This window comes from Aegilops tauschii, chromosome 6, assembly GCF_002575655.3.
Source record: "Aegilops tauschii subsp. strangulata cultivar AL8/78 chromosome 6, Aet v6.0, whole genome shotgun sequence".
Lineage (NCBI taxonomy): Eukaryota > Viridiplantae > Streptophyta > Magnoliopsida > Poales > Poaceae > Aegilops > Aegilops tauschii.
In genome coordinates this window covers 485,067,140-485,083,235 of record NC_053040.3, presented here as the reverse complement: position 1 = coordinate 485,083,235, position 16,096 = coordinate 485,067,140, and positions in this window count along the sequence as shown.

Genomic DNA, 16,096 nt, shown 5'->3' with positions numbered 1-16,096 from the left:
ATTCCTATTACAAGAACACGATCAATCTCATACATCACATATATCTCATTCATCACATCCTTTTTTGGCCATATCACATCACAAGGCACATGCTGCAAAAACAAGTTAGACGTCCTCTAATTGTTGTTGCATGTTTTTACGTGGCTTCTATAGGTTTCTAGCAAGAACATTTCTTACCTACGTAAAACCACAACCTGATATGCCAATTTCTATTTACCCTTCATAAGGACCATTTTCATCGAATCCGTTCCGACTAAAGTGGGAGACAGACACCCGCTAGCCACCTTATGCAACTAGTGCATGTCAGTCGGTGGAACCTGTCTCACGTAAGCGTACGTGTAAGGTCGGTCCGGGCCGCTTCATCCCACGATGCCGCCGAAACAAGATAAAACTAGTAGTGGCAAGAAAAATTGACAACATCTACGCCCACAACTGCTTTGTGTTCTACTCGTGCATAGAAACTACGCATAGGCCTGGCTCATGATGCCACTGTTGGAGATCGTTGCAGAAATTTAAAATTTTCTACGCATCACCAAGATCCATCTATGGAGTTTACTAGCAACGAGAGGGAAGGAGTGCATCTACATACCCTTGTAGATCGCGAGCGGAAGCGTTCAAGTGAACGGGGTTGATGGAGTCGTACTCGTCGTGATCCAAATCACCGATGACCGAGCGCCGAACGGACGGCACCTCCGCGTTCAACACACGTACGGAGCAGCGACGTCTCCTCCTTCTTGATCCAGCAAGGGGGAAGGAGAGGTTGATGGAGATCCAGCAGCACGACGGCGTGGTGGTGGAAGTAGCGGGGATCCCGGCAGGGCTTCGCCAAGCGCAAGCGGGAGGGAGAGGTGTCACGGGAGGGAGAGGGAGGCGCCAGGGGCTAGGGTACTGCTGCCCTCCCTCCCCCCACTATATATAGGCCCCCTGGGGGGCGCCGGCCCTGGGATCCCATCTACATGGGGGGGGCGGCCAAGGGGGGAAACTTGCCCCCCAAGCCAGGTGGGGCGCCCCCCACCCCTAGGGTTTCCAACCCTAGGCGCAGGGGAGGCCCATGGGGGGCGCACCAACCCACCAGGGGCTGGTTCCCCTCCCACTTCAGCCCATGGGGCCCTCCGGGATAGGTGGCACCACCCGGTGGACCCCCGGGACCCTTCCGGTGGTCCCGGTACAATACCGATAACCCCCGAAACTTTCCCGGTGGCCGAAACTGGACTTCCTATATATAATTCTTCACCTCCGGACCATTCCGGAACTCCTCGTGACGTCCGGGATCTCATCCGGGACTCCGAACAACTTTCGGTTAACTGCATACTAATATGTCTACAACTCTAGCGTCACCGAACCTTAAGTGTGTAGACCCTACGGGTTCGGGAGACATGAAGACATGACCGAGACGACTCTCCGGTCAATAACCAACAGCGGGATCTGGATACCCATGTTGGCTCCCACATGTTCCACGATGATCTCATCGGATGAACCACGATGTCGAGGATTCAATCAATCCCGTATACAATTCCCTTTGTCAAACGGTATGTTACTTGCCTGAGATTCGATCGTCGGTATCCCAATACCTTGTTCAATCTCGTTACCGGCAAGTCTCTTTACTCGTACCGCAATGCATGATCCCGTGACTAACTCCTTAGTCACATTGAGCTCATTATGATGATACATTACCGAGTGGGCCCATAGATACCTCTCCGTCACACGGAGTGACAAATCCCAGTCTCGATCCGTGTCGACCCAACAGACACTTTCAGAGATACCTGTAGTGTACCTTTATAGTCACCCAGTTATGTTGTGACGTTTGGTACACCCAAAGCACTCCTACGGCATCCGGGAGTTACACGATCTCATGGTCTAAGGAAATGATACTTGACATTGGAAAAGCTCTAGCAAACGAACTACATGATCTTTGCGCTATGCTTAGGATTGGGTCTTGTCCATCACATCATTCTCCTAATGATGTGATCCCGTTATCAATGACATCCAATGTCCATAGTCAGGAAACCATGACTATCTGTTGATCAACGAGCTAGTCAACTAGAGGCTCACTAGGGACATGTTGTGGTCTATGTATTCACACATGTATTACGCTTTCCGGATAACACAATTATAGCATGAACAATAGACAATTATCATGAACAAGGAAATATAATAATAACCATTTTATTATTGCCTCTAGGGCATATTTCCAACAAGTCCTACTAGGACTCCACTCCTAGTAGGATTCCACCCCCCCCCCCTTTTCCTTTCTTCATCGGAGGGGAAAAGGAAGGAGTGGGAGAGGGAGAGAGAAAGAGGGAAAGGGGGGCGCGGCCACCCCTTGTGGGCTGTCCCCTCTCTCTCCCGTGGCCCATGAGGCCCATGACTTCCCCCGGGGGGTTCCGGTAACCCCTCGGTACTCCGGTAAAAATACCCGAACCACTCAAAACCATTCCGATGTCTGAATACCACCTTCCAATATATCAGTCTTTACCTCTTGACTATTTCGAGACTCCTCATCATGTCCGTGATCTCATCCGGGACTCCGAACAAACTTCGGGCACCAAAACACATAACTCATAATACAAATCGTCATCGAAGCTAAGCATGCAGACCCTACGGGTTCGAGAACTATGTAGACATGACCGAGACACATCTCCGGTCAATAACCAACATCGAAACCTGGATGATCATATTGGTTCCTACATATTCTACGGAGATCTTTATCGGTCAAACCGCAATAACGACATATGTTATTCCCTTTGTCATCGGCATGTTACTTGCCCCAGATTCGATCGTCGGTATCATCATACCTAGTTCAATCTCGTTACCGGCAAGTCTCTTTACTCGTTCCGTAATGCGTCATCCCGTAACTAACTCATTAGTCACATTGCTTGGAAGGGTTATAGTGATGTGCATTACCGAGAGGGCCCAGAGATACCTCTCCGATACTCGGAGAGGAAAATCCTAATCTTGATCTATGCCAACCCAACAAACACCTTCGGAGACACCTGTAGAGCATCTTTATAATCACCTCGTTACGTTGTGACATTTTATAGCACACAAGGTGAAAGCAATAACAATAAAACTTAACGATCATTATGCTAAGCTAACGGATGGGTCTTGTCCATCACATCATTCTCTAATGATGTGATCACGTTGATCAAATGACAACACATGTCTATGGTTAGGAAACTTAACCATCTTCGATTAACGAGCTAGTCAAGTAGAGGTATACTAGGGACACTTTGTTTTGTCTATGTATTCACACATGTACTAAGTTTTTGGTTAATACAATTCTAACATGAATAATAAACATTTATCATGATATAAGGAAATGTAAATAACAACTTTATTATTGCCTCTAGGGCATATTTCCTTAAGAAATGTCAACAGAATGAGCACCAGAGCGATGAACACAACAACCAAGACCTCTTCTTCATCATCTGCAAACCCTAGCCATCGCCATCTCCATAGCCATCTCCACCACTGATATGTCTCCATCATATCTACTTTTCCAAACTCTTCTGCCCTTGTTTTGGACTCTAATTTGCATGATTTGAATGGAACTAACCCTGACTGACGTTGTTTTCAGCAGAATTGTCATGGTGTTATTTTTGTGTAGAAATCAAAGTTCTCAGATTGACCTGAAAATTTACGAAGAATTTTTGTGGAATATATAAAAAATACTAGTGCAAGAAGTAACAAGAGGGGGTCCACCCAGAGGCCACAAGCCCTGGGGGTGCACCTAGCAGGCTTGTGGGCCCCCTGGACCTCCTCCGACCCTAACTCCAACTCTATAAGTACCTATTCGGGGAGAGAAAAATTAGAGGGAAGGATTCATATCGCGTTTTACGATACGGAGCTGCCGCCGCCTCCTGTTCTTCATTGGGAGTGCTGATCTGGAGTCCGTTCGAGGCTCCGGAGAGGGGGATTCATCGCCATCATCATCATCAATCTTCCTCCATCACCACTTTCATGATGCTCACCACTGGGAGTGAGTAATTCTATCGTAGGCTTGCTGGATGGTGATGGGTTGGATGAGGTTTATCATGTAATCAAGTTAGTTTTGTTAGGGTTTGATCCCTAATATCCACTATGTTTTGAGATTGATGTTGCTATGACTTTGCTATGCTTAATGCTTGTCACCAGGGCCCAAGGTGACAATAATTGTAATTCTTTCCAGCGATTACCGTAGTTTGAGGAGTTCATGTATTCACTAAGTGCTAATGCTTTGGTTGGTTCTCTATTAAAAGGAGGCCTTAATATCCCTTAGTTTCCATTAGGACCCCACTGCCATGGGAGGGTAGGACAAAAGATGTCATGCAAGTTTCTTTTCCATAAGCACGTACGACTATATATGGAATACATGCCTACATTACATTGATGAATTGGAGCTAGTTCTGTGTCACCCTAGGTTATGACTGCTACATGATGAATATTATCATTGCCGATCCAATGCCTATGAGCTTTTCACATATTGATCTTTGCTAAGTTATTTTTGTTACTACTACTGTTACAATCACTACAAAACTGCTACTGATACTTTTGCCACCGTTACCGTTACTTCCATACTATTTCCTACTAAATACTTTCCTGCAGATATTTAGTCTTTCAGGCTGCGAATACCCATGAATATTTTTTGGCTCCCCTTGTGTCGAATCAATAAATTTAAGTTGAATACTCTACCCTCGAAAATTGTTGCGATCCCTATATTTATGGGTTACCAAGACGTGTTTTTGGCACCGTTGCCGGGGAGCATAGCTCTATTCTCTGACTCACTTAGGATTTATATCTGTTGATTACTATGAAGAATCTGGAAGATACCAAAACCAAGATTTTTCCCTCTAGGACGAGGGGAGGTAAGGAACTGCCATCTAGCTCTACACTTGATTCACCTTCTGTTCTGAGTAAGCTTGCGACACCTACACCTGCTATCGATTCTGATATGTCGCAAGTAATTGATGATGCTACTTCTGCTATGTGTTCGCACACGAACACATCACCGTGTACCTCCAACGCCGAGGGCGATGCACCGCAGCCCACATCAAAGTAGACCCGACCGGAAACGCAGTACGCAAGCAATCCGGCGGACGCTTTTGTAGACCTAGAATCTCACACGCCCGGGAGGGACCCCGTCAGGGCGCGCGGCGCCTATGGGCTGCCCTAGGTCGACTTGACCACCCCTAGAGCCTCGTGGATTTGCAGCCCTCCATTGTTGAAGAACGACGAAGAACAAGAAGAAAGATACAAGGGTAGGGGATAGATGAAGACGAAAAAGTAGTAGATGTGTTTGTCTGATTGTGTGTTGTCCAATAGGCCATCATCTCTCATCTATTTATGAGGCGGCTGTACTTTCCATACAAGAAAGGACTCCAAATCACGTCCAAATCATGTCCAAATCTTTCCAAAATTAACCGAACTCGGATTTAGGTAAGTCTGGAACATCAGTTCGGTTTTTACCACAAACAACCTCAGATTAAGACGAGCCCAAAAGAAAATTTAACCGTTTCGATGATACGAACAACTTTTGTGTTGAACGTTTTTTGATTAGAGGCCATATTGATGGCCGAATCTGTCACGCAAAACAGCTGATTGGTGGCGCTACCCATCAGACAGGTGTCTGGTGGGGCGCGCCATATTTTGCCTCCTGGCAGGGCTGCATTCCGATGACTCTAACTTTTGCATACGAATTTGGATTGGGATGATTTTTGTATCACAATCAACCATTTCGACGTGACGCACAACTTTCGTGTTGAAAGATTTTCCATTGAAGGCCATCTTAACTAAGTTTTATGTCATTCTTTAATCTGGTGTCAACATGAGCATCTCTGAACTTGTCATAACTATTGCATAAGAGGTCCGTTTTATACCATGTTCATATCCATCTCGATCTTCTTAAAGAGAGCCATCCGGAGGTGACCTTCAGTCAAAAGTTTGAATTAGTCTTGATATAACTTAAAGCTAGTCTTTCTGATTGTGCCACTTTTGAGCGTCAACACATGCCCCCCTGTTTTTCGGCAAAGCTAGCTTGCCGAAAAATAACTTCTTCCATGCTAGTTCTAAGGACGATGTCAACACTCCATCGGCCATTTATATGCTTTTAGGACGATAAGTTTTTATCGTCCATTGCTTGTTTGAACCTCTTGATGCAAAATTGGGTGAAAACTTCTCAACTTCTATAACAATCCGACAATAAGGTTCCATAGATATGTATCTCAAAGCCATCCTCTGAACCATATTATTCACCCTTTTGCTAGGATTTTTTGCAGATAATCAAGAATGAATTTCCTCCAATCCTTGCTTCGCCTGCATAAAAGTTTCATTAGTGGCCGATGTGGTGAGCTCCAATTCGGCCTTACCTATGTTGGCAAGAATAAGCATCGGCTATTGATAAATGTGCAATACACCATGACCAACATGGTAGCCGGATACTTGCTGTGCCAACTCTCTCCAATTATCATGTCTAGATATATGACGAATATGAAAACAACCCAAGGTAAATTTTACGTCTAGACATACCTCAAGATAAACTAAAAGTGATTCGTCAAAACATTGATAACCCTTGGATATTTGTTGCACTATACTAATAATGAATCACCGAAAGCCTCACCATGTACATCACCTATAGCAAGGCAAAGCTCCAATCCAAATAACAATGCATATTCGGCTTTGATCATTTGTGCATAAATATTTTAAGCGGCATGAGGCTTCACAGAATAGCACCACAAGGAGATATATAAACAACACCAACACCTTGGCCATTGCTACAAATTTAACCATCAATATATAATCACCATGGTAATAGAGAGATAAAGCTAAAATTAGTATTATGCATGATGTCAATAATAAAATCAACCATGATTTGGCTTTACGTAAATTCTGAAAACTAATAAGCCAAAGCACACCCAATCAAAACGTAAGTCCACTTTGCAGTTTTGGTGAATTGGTCTATGCATAATATCTTCAATGGCATCAATTTGACAGATTTCTATGCAAGCACTTATCTTAATCTCTACTCAAACTAAGGACGATGTTAGAATAACACATCGACCATTCTTAGATATATTCTTAGGGAGCCGAAATAAACAAATGAAATAGTAATAAAATATTTTAGCCCCTTTGTATTAGCAACAAAAATGTAACTAACCAAATGTATAGTGATTTGCTAATACTCTCTCATGATATAGTAAATTATGTTGCATCCATGGATCAAAATAAATCCATGGAGGGTAATTGGTCATACCTAGGGATGAATTCCATGGCCAAGGCATCAATGGCATGGTTGAAGAAAATGGATGATGTGCTAACCGAAGATTTTGATGTTGTTATGCACACCTTCGGCTTAATTGTTTGTTGCTTCCATCCTTCTCTTTCTTTACTTTTATTATACTTGTTGCGATAGAAGCATGCACATCATTTTTGTTTTGATTGATCCTCTTGGGAACCCATGCCATGTTCCTCTTTTCAAGTTCTTGTGCACTAAGATTTTGTAATTCCTTCTTTTGCCAATACAATAAGCCGAGTGGGCATCTCGGTTGTGATTCTGTTTTGACCAATGGCAATTCTTTTTTGGCCTTGTGCACCCTCAACTTCTTTTCTTCAAATTTGGTACTTTTATTATAACAATTGATTGCTCCACTTCTTTGCCTTTTGTAGCCAATGTCAACACTTTAATTGGCTCTTTGTTATTTGTGATCAAATCTAAAGTAGCACACTTACGACCATCTTTCTTGACCCGGTATACTTGCTTGACCACCTCTTTCTTCGTCCATGGGGTCCGGACCGATTCCTTATGATTGAAACCGTTTTTAACATGTGATTGTTCAAATGTTGATCTTCTCGGAGCTGCATAATATTGGTGAGATGGTCTAAAATAAGATGGAGAATGTGCCCTTGTATCATACTTGTCCCATGATGGATATGGATCTACATGAGCATAGGGAGGCATCCACGACATTGGCATTGGCGGCCCAAAATAAGGATATGAATATGTTACAGTGAAATTCTAGCTTTGCCAATACTGATCCTCATATTTGCGCCTAGGGGGTGATCTTGGTTTCTTTGCATGATTTGTCCGATAAGCATTCTTCTCTTCACTCTTCTTTTGATATTTATTCAATAGTTCAGCGAAGGTGATTTTTGATCTCTTACACTTGCGTTTATTTCGGCCTTTGTTTCTTTTTGGTTTATTTTCATTGCTCATTGGATTTGCTTGCTGCCCCCCAGTACTTGGCGTCTTCATTGCAACTTTGATGGAATTTTCTCCCTCAAAAATGTTATCATTGTGCTCTTGAACAACTTCCTTACTTGAAAGCGTGATCCCAATATCTACAGTTTTTAACTTCTCATGGTTAAATAGATCAGCTTGAAGCAGTCCATGCAAAAACCGTTTGCCATCAGGACCAATCGGAATAGATTGGTCACCTCTTGGTGTCTCAACAAATTTCAATCGTCCTTTATCAATGGCCGATTTAAATATTTGACAAAACATGTTGCAATCCTCAAAATTATGCTTGGACGAATCATGCAACTTACAATACATTTGTCCCTGGATAGATGGCTCAACATGGTGATCAAGAATTCTAACATAATTATTTCTCAATAACAAATCAAAGATTTAATCACACATGTTTGAATTGTAGGTAATTTTTTTATTTTCTAGCCGATCTTGCTGTGACAACGGCTTTGGAGTTAAGAAAATGAATGGTTCAGAATTTGTATCACCCCATTCGGCAATGATTTTTATTTTGCATTCTTTTACCGATGTCATTGGATAAGATATTATACTAGCATCGGTTTTCTGAAAAGAATCTAACCTTGGCTTTATGTTTATGAAACAAAAATAGTTAGAACATGGATGCCTCAATTGAGACCAAGAGTAAGCCAAGTATGAAACAAGCAAAGCTACCCATGTAGATACGAACTTTAAATAAAGCAATGAGGAAAGCCTTGATTGCAACAATAAGTCAGTATCGGTCTTTATAAATGGTGCAATGGGTTGACCGATATGTTCTATAACAATTTTATTGCTAACAAGTAGATTACCCTTCTTCATTGGTCTTTCAAAATTACTTATGAGAGTTTTTCTAATAAATGCATCAACAATTAAGTTTTGACCAAATTTTAAAATAGGTAAATTACTTTCTAGGCATACCTCTTCAAATATGTTGAGAGAGCATGATGGTAGTGTGACTTGAACAATATCTTGCTCCGCCTTTGGATGGCTCCCCAACACCTTGTCATCATCTTCTTCTTTATTCCGTGCATCATTACTTTGAAGATCCTTATCAGCCGAACTTTGTTCAGCTACTTGCTCTTTTCCTTGAGGCTTGTCAATTTCTACGGCACAGAACTCATAGGGCAGGAAGTAGGTTCCATTAACTTCAGAAAAATCAAGCACCGTTGTTTTCCTATGCTTGCCATGCCCTTTCTCGATGATGCTTGCCTCTTTGAATTTGATGGATTCGAAATATGTACTACTTGATTTGGCTTTTTCAACCAAAGCACTTTTTGTTTCCAAATCATCATTCTTTTCACCGGTTATATCAATTGGCAAGATTTCTTTTCTTTGACCCAATTCCCTATCAATTCTCTCTTGGTGAAGTACTTGCACCCTATCGCGCAAAGCTTTAACTCCCCTCTCAATTTCAGCCCGCTCTAGATCAGTTTGCCCCCCAATGCTTTTAGGATATTTCGGCAGTGAACTGTTAGTGTTGCTGAAATTTTGCAACTATGTAGGGGGTGTATAATATGTTGTGGTACTAGGTGGAGGTGTATGCACTGTAGTATAACCATATGCCCTCTCGCCAATTCTATAAATTGATGAAGTTTCATCTTCTTGCAAAACTCTAGTCTTTATTGCAGCATAATCGGGAAACAACCCCTTTTCATATTGTCCAAGGCAAAGAGCACTAATCCACTTGTTTTTTGCCAAGCTCTTTTTTAATGCAGCCACAACCGCTTCTGGAAGGGATTGCTCCATAATACTTTCAGATTCTTTCGGCAATGATTCATGAGTGTTGCCGAAATTCTCGAATTGTGTAGAGCATGCATTATATGCTACAGTATTAGATGATGGCACGTGTGTTCCTGTAAAATTTTCATTTATTCGGCCATGACCATGAAGATGCGGGGTCGAATTATGAACATCTACAGTTGTGTACAGTGTTGCAAAATTACTAACCAGAGGTGTAGCATATGATGGTTGAGAGTAACTGGCCGAATAACTAGTAGTAGCCTGGCCAATCCCCTATCCACTGGCATGTTTAGATTAACAAGTTGCAAGTTAGTTGTCGATGAATAAAAAGGTGAAACAATTTGTTGCATGCTATTGAAAGTTCCTACATGGGGTATTTCAACTTGATTAACCAAACTCATCATGTTGTTCATCGGCATATGGATTTGTGGGGTTGCCGATGCATGAGGGTTGGGATACATATGTGTCATGTTGCTAAAATTGTAACTAGAAGCATGGACACTATTCTGAATAAGCTGTTGCACATAATTAGATGCACGATTGATAAAACTAGGGCTAGCCGATGCATTATGCTCATTAAACGATCTAGCAACAACATATGCATTATTTGCATCTACAGTAGTTAATTGGGTATACATATTACCTTCGTAGATTGTAAACCCTAGATGACGATCTCTTCGTAGCAAGAACAGGCTGGAGACCGTTCAACGCTTCGTCCCCAGCGGAGTCACCAAAAAGTGTGTTTGCACATGAACACGTCACCGTGTACCTCCAACGCCGAGGTTGATGCACCACAGCTCACGTCGAAGGAGACCCGATGGAAGCGTGGTACGCAAGCAATCCGGCGGGCGCTTTTGTAGACCCAAAACCCCACACACCTGGGAGGGACCCCATCAGGGCATGCGGCGGCTATGGGATGCCCTAGGTTGACCTGACCGCCCCTAGAGCCTCGTGGATTCGCATCCCCCCATTGCTGAAGAACGACGAAGAACGAGAAGAAACATACAAGGGTAGGGGATAGATGAACACGAAAAAGTAGCAGATGTGTTTGTTTGATTGTGTGTTGTTCAATCGGCCGTCACCTCTCATCTATTTATGAGGCGGCTGAACTTTCCGTACAAGAAATGGACTCCAAATCACGTCCAAATCTTTCCAAAATTAACCGAACACGGATTTAGGTAAGTCTGGAACATTAGTTCGGTTTTTAGGTCCCACAGGCCACAAACGACCTCGGATGAAGATGAGCCCAAAAGAAAATTTGACCGTTTTGACGAGATGAACAACTTTCCTATTGAACGTTTTTCTATTCGAAGCCATCTTGAGGGCCGAATCTCTCACGCACAAATTTCATGCAGAAAGATTTTCCATCAAAGGCCATATTAATTGAACTTCATGTCATTCTTTAATCTTGTGTCAACATGAGCATTTCTGAACTTGTCATAACTATTGCATAAGATCTCCGTTTTATACCATGTTCATATCCATACAGATCTTCTTAAAGAGAGCCATCTGGAGGTGACCTCCAATCATAAGTTTGAATTAGTCTTGATATAACTTAAAGCTACTCTTTATGATTGTGCCACTTTTGAGCGTCAACACTATGCATGATCCTTATGATGATACTACTACTTTGCTTGATAATACTGTGCCACTGGGTGAATTTCTTGGTGAATAACTTGCTAGAACTAAAGATATTGAGAATGCTGAAACTGACGATAGTTCTAAAGCTGGTGAAATTATTGAAACAAAAAACTTTGAAACACCCATTAGACCTAGCTCTCCTAGATATGAATTGCCTGATATACCTGAAGGTTATGTTATGGATGGAGAGGTAGCTAGGGACTTTCTTGCTTGTATTGATAGAGATGATCTTAAGAAATTACTATGCAAGTGCAAAGAAAAATCTTTGAATGCTAGATTGCAAAATGACCCCAAGTTTGCTACTTCACGTATCTTTGTTACTGATAAGGATTATGAATTCTCTGTTGACCCTGAGCTAATTACTTTGGTTGAATCCGATCCTTTCCATGGTTATGAATCTGAAACTATCGTGGCACATCTTACTAAACTGAATGGTATTGCCACCCTGTTTGCTCATGGGGAAAAATCCTCTATTGCTATATTGTTAAGTTTTTTTCTTTCTTATTAAAGGGTGATGCTAAGATATGGTTTAATTCTCTTGCTCCTGGATGTGTGTGTAGTCCCCAGGATTTGATATATTACTTCTTTGAAAAATATTTCCCTGCTCATAAGGGATGAGGCACGACCTCGATCGTGCCGCTGATTTGGCCCGATCTTTCACGATGCAATAACTTTGTAGATCCATCGATAAAAAATACTCCCAATTACATGAGCAGTACGCGTAACCTGAAGCAGGGGTGACGACGACCAATGGACAATTCCTCGTCTCACGAGGAACCTCCCGCCGAAGTAGATGTAACCAACACGCAACCCGTCAAGAACAACGGACCTCGAGCCAAGTGCAACTTTCATGTAGAAAATTCACACAAAATTAATACCACGGACGCCCAAAGAGGACCGCTTAATAGTCGATACACGACATTGTCTAACTCTCACAAATAACCTCCCGTACATTGGCCGTAGCCAGCCCTCTTTATGGGCGTCACATACCTGGTCGAACCGACCCAGGTGCTAGCTAACTTCCATCCGGACTCTATCTCTCTTTTCTTGTTTTAAACTAAACAAAGCTTATCTAATTAACTAACCGGCAAGATTGATCACGTAAGATCCTGGACTCAAAGAAAAGACAACGAAACTAGTACTACTGGATAAAAGAAAAACTTGACTCTCACGTTGTCACACAAGAACTTGGAGTGAAATTCTTTCCAATGAAAAACCAACTGCATGGTGGCGTTCTAAACGTCGGCTTGATCGCTTCTTCCTCGGGTTCGATTGCTGATGGAAACTTCATGAAAATAGATCCAATATAAAACACATGTTCAGTGACCGCCTGTGTTTGCACGTCTGGTACCTTGGTCATATTCTTCTTCTCCAGAAACAACTTGCATTTTTCTGATACTTGTTGCATCAAATTCTAGCGGGCTAAGTTTCTGTCCTTTTGTGTAGAATATGAAATAGCCTGAAATATTTTTGAACGCGAAACAATAGTTTCGGCACCAGTGATCACATCAATAAGAAACAAGCTGCTTTACGGGAAATATTTGACTTTGTGCAAATTGAAGAAGAGAGTCTCCCACAAGCTTGGGGGAGGCTTCCCAATTACTTAATGCTTTGCCTGATCATCCTCTCAAGAAAAATGAAATGCTTGGTATCTTTTATAATGGACTAACCGATGTTTCTAGGGACCACCTAGATACTTGTGCTGGTTATGTTTTCAGGGAACAAACTGTTGAACAAGATGAAGTACAATTTATAATATATTGAGTAATGATAACGATTGGACTCTTCCTAAACCACCTCCTAAGCCGACTCCAAATAAGAGAGGTATTCTATTTCTTAGTCCTGAAGATATGCAAGAGGCAAAAAAATCTATGAAAGAAAAAGGTATTAATGCCGAAGATGTTAAGAATTAACCACCTATTGAAGAAATACATGGTCTTGATAACCCGACACAACTAGTAGAGGTAAATTCTCTCTGTAGATTTGATTAAGGTGATATTCCTCATAATAAGTTTGCTAGTCAATGCTTGGACGAATTTGATAACTTTATTGTTAAACAAGAAAATTTCAATGCATATGTTAGTAGACAATCAAAACGTAATGCCTGTATGCTTGAACACTTGAGTGTCTATATGTGTAGAACTGTTAATGATCTCAAGTTTGTTAGTAAACATGCTTCCATGGTGAAAACCCAAGTAGAACAAGTCATCGAAGCACAAAATGATTTGCTAAAAGAAATGAATAATAAGATGAATGATAATGTTGTTAGAGTCATTACTAGAGGTGGTAAAATGACTCAGGAACCTTTGTATCCCGAGGGCCATCCTAAGAGAGTAGAACAAGACTCTCAGAGAATTAATACTGATGCACCTAGTCCTTCTAAAAATAAAAAGAATGATGATAGGACCTTGCATGCTTCTAGTGAACCTGTTATAGACACACCTGAGAACCCAAATGATATTTCTATTTCTGATGCTGAGACACAATCAGGTGATGAACATGAACCTAGTAATAATGATAATGATGATGTTCATGTTGATGCTCAAGCTAGTAATGATAATGATGTGGAGACAGAACCTGATGTTGATCTTGATAACCCACAACCTAAGAGTAAAAGATATGATAACAGATACTTCATTGCTAGGAAACATGGTAAAGAAAGAGAACCATGGGTTCAGAAACCCATGCCATTTCTTCCTAAACCATCCAAGAAAAAAGATGATGAAGACTTTGAGCGCTTTGTTGAAATGCTTAGTCCTGTCTTTTTGCGTATGTGTTTGACTGATATTCTGAAAATATCTCCTTATGCTAAGTATATGAAAGATATTGTCACTAATAAAAGAAAGAAACCGGAAGCTGAAATTTTCACCATGCTTGATAATTGCACATTTAAGGGTGGAATACCAAAGAAACTAGGAGATCCAGGGATACCAACTATACCATGCTCCATTAAAAGAAACTATGTTAAAACTACTTTATGTGATTTGGGAGCTGGTGTTAGTGTTATGCCTTTCTCTTTATATCATAGACTTGAATTGAATAAGTGGACACCCACTAAAATCTCTTTCAAATGGCTTATAAATCAACTGCTATACCCATCGGTACTTGTGAGGATGTGCCTGTCGTAGTTGCAATTTGCAAATGTCACTATCTTAACGGACTTTCTTATTCTTGATATACCCGAGGACGACAGTATGTCGATCATCCTTGGTAGACCCTTTTTGAATACTGTAGGGGTTGTTATTGATTGCAATAAAGGCAATGACACTTTTCATGTTAATGGTAATGAGCACATGGTACACTTTCCGAAGAAACAACCTCAAGTGAATAGTATCAATTCCATTGGAAAATTTTCAACAATTACTATTGGAGGTTTTGGATACCCTCTTCCTACTGTCAAAAATAAATATGATATTCTTATTGTTGGGAACATGCATATCCCGGTTGAGGTAACCTAGTGTTATACGAAGATTCTCCGGTTTAATGTCATTCGGAAGAAGTTTGTTAATAAGACTTGATCAACCTTGTTAATGGATTCCTTTTGACGGGCATGAGATGGATGAATTTAGTAAACACAACTCTTTGTACCCGCTCTTTACTTTCTGTTATTTAGAATTATTAAAGCAAAAATACTATTATCTATCTGTTTTCTGAATTATCCGTGCAATAAAAAATGACCAAAAAATAAAAGTTCTTCAAATGCCCTGAAAATTTAGTATGATTTTGTCTGCATTATTTACGAATTTTTGGCACTGAACGCAACTCAGGGGGAGTACACTAGTGGGCCACAAGCCCACAGGGTGCGCCCACCCCACTGGGCGCGCCTAGTAGGCTTGTGGGCCTCCTCACTTATTCCAGCACCCACCCACTTTGTCTTCCTCCAGAAAAAAGCCCACCATTGCTCAAACCCGTGTTCTTGCTTATTTTGCTGCCATTTTCGATCTCCTTGCTCGGAAGTCCATTTCCAAAACTGTTTCGGGGGATTGTTCTTCGGTATGTGACTCCTCCAATGGTCCAATTAGTTTTTGTTCTAGTGCTTTATATATTGCAAAAAAAATTGCTGTGGTGACCTTCTCCTTGAGCTTGCATGTCAAATTTATATGGTCCAAAGATAGTTCTGTTGCATGATATAGTCTCTAGACATTTGTGAGAGTAGTTGCTATTAGTTTTGTTGAGTTTGTTCACTTTTATTTTGAGTCACTAACATTTTCACAAATTTTCAGAGAAAATAAAAACCATGAGGAGGTGGTTAAGGGGTTCTTCGAGCCGCAACTCCGAGGGAAATGAAAATAAGGAGAAGAAGAAGCCCAAGTACAACCTTCCTCGCGCTGCGGAGGTTCGGCCATGTGAGTGGCCAAGTAATACATTCTTAAGGGAGGCAGAAATTTACGATGATTTCTATTATTTGGCGGTGAATGCCGGCATCACCGCCTTCGTCCAAGATAAGTGTGATCAATATCTCCTACTCACTAATACCTTCGTCCAAATTTTCAC